The sequence below is a fragment of the Centroberyx affinis genome, unplaced genomic scaffold (assembly GCF_046629955.1).
Source record: "Centroberyx affinis isolate AG114_WGS23_722 - 3 ecotype Tasmania unplaced genomic scaffold, CSIRO-AGI_Caff_v1 ptg004812l_1, whole genome shotgun sequence".
Taxonomy (NCBI): Eukaryota; Metazoa; Chordata; class Actinopteri; order Beryciformes; family Berycidae; genus Centroberyx; species Centroberyx affinis.
This window is the reverse complement of record NW_027282341.1, coordinates 22,893-23,999: the sequence shown is the minus strand read 5'-3', so window position 1 is coordinate 23,999 and position 1,107 is coordinate 22,893.

The following is a 1,107-nucleotide window of genomic DNA, read 5'->3' as shown; positions in this document are numbered from 1 at the left end:
CAAAACTTAATTTTACCATCAGGAAAACAACATTTGCAGACAGCGTTTATAATTAAAACACAAAATGAAATTACAATAATTAAAAGAAACCACCAAACAGATCACCACACCATACTGTATGTCAGGGTTTATAGGACATCAGCTGACTGTATGGGAACATCATACCAGCTGCTACACACTCTGCTGCTCAAATGATTTAATAAATGGGGAGTAAAATTTCAGAATTAAAATCAAGTGTTGCTCCATGATGTTGCAGTTAATGACTGCAATCTAGAGGAGTGGAGAGAGAGAGAGAGAGAGAGAGAGAGAGAGAGAGAGAGATGGAGAGGAGATAGAGGAGTCGGATGAGCGGTTGAGAGTAGAATAAAATAAAAGCATCTCTCTCCACTCCATCTTCCCTCTCCCAGCTCCCCTCCCTCTCTCGTTCACACTCTCTCCCTCTATCTTTTAAACGCTCTCAGCACCACTCATCCTCCTCTTCTGTCTGTCTCTCATATCGCTTCTCTCCATCTCTCCCTCTCTCTCTCTCCCTCCCCCTCTCTCTCTCTCTCTCCACTCCTTGGGACTGCAGTCATTAATTTCAACATCATGGAACAACACTTGACCTGTTTTTAGCTGCTGAGTAATGGCTCTCTCTCTCCCCGGTGACGTCCAAACTCTCAGAGTCCGAGGGAGGAAGGAGGAGAGGAGGAGATGGGAAGGGGAGGGGGAGGGGGAGAGGAGAGGAGAGGAGAGGGGGAAAGGAGGGAGTGAGAGGAGAGGGAAAGGTCAGAGGAGAGGACAAGTGAGGAAACTAGGAGTGAAGGAGAGGAGAGGAGAGGACAGGAGAGGACAGGAGAGGAGGGGAATGTAGGAGTGAAGAAGAAGTGAGGAGAGGAAAGAGGAAAGGAGAGAATGAGAGAAGAGGAAAGTAGGAGTGCAAGGGGGAGGAGAGGAGAGGAGAGGAGTGAAGGAGAAGTGAGGAGAGGAAAAGAGGAGTGAAGCAGAAGAGAACAGGAGCGGATAGGAGAGGAGTGAAGGAGAGGAGAGGAAATGTCGGGTTTGGAGAGACGAGGAAAGTAGGAGTGTAAGGGGGAGGAGAGGGGAGGAGAGGAGAGAGGAGAAGAG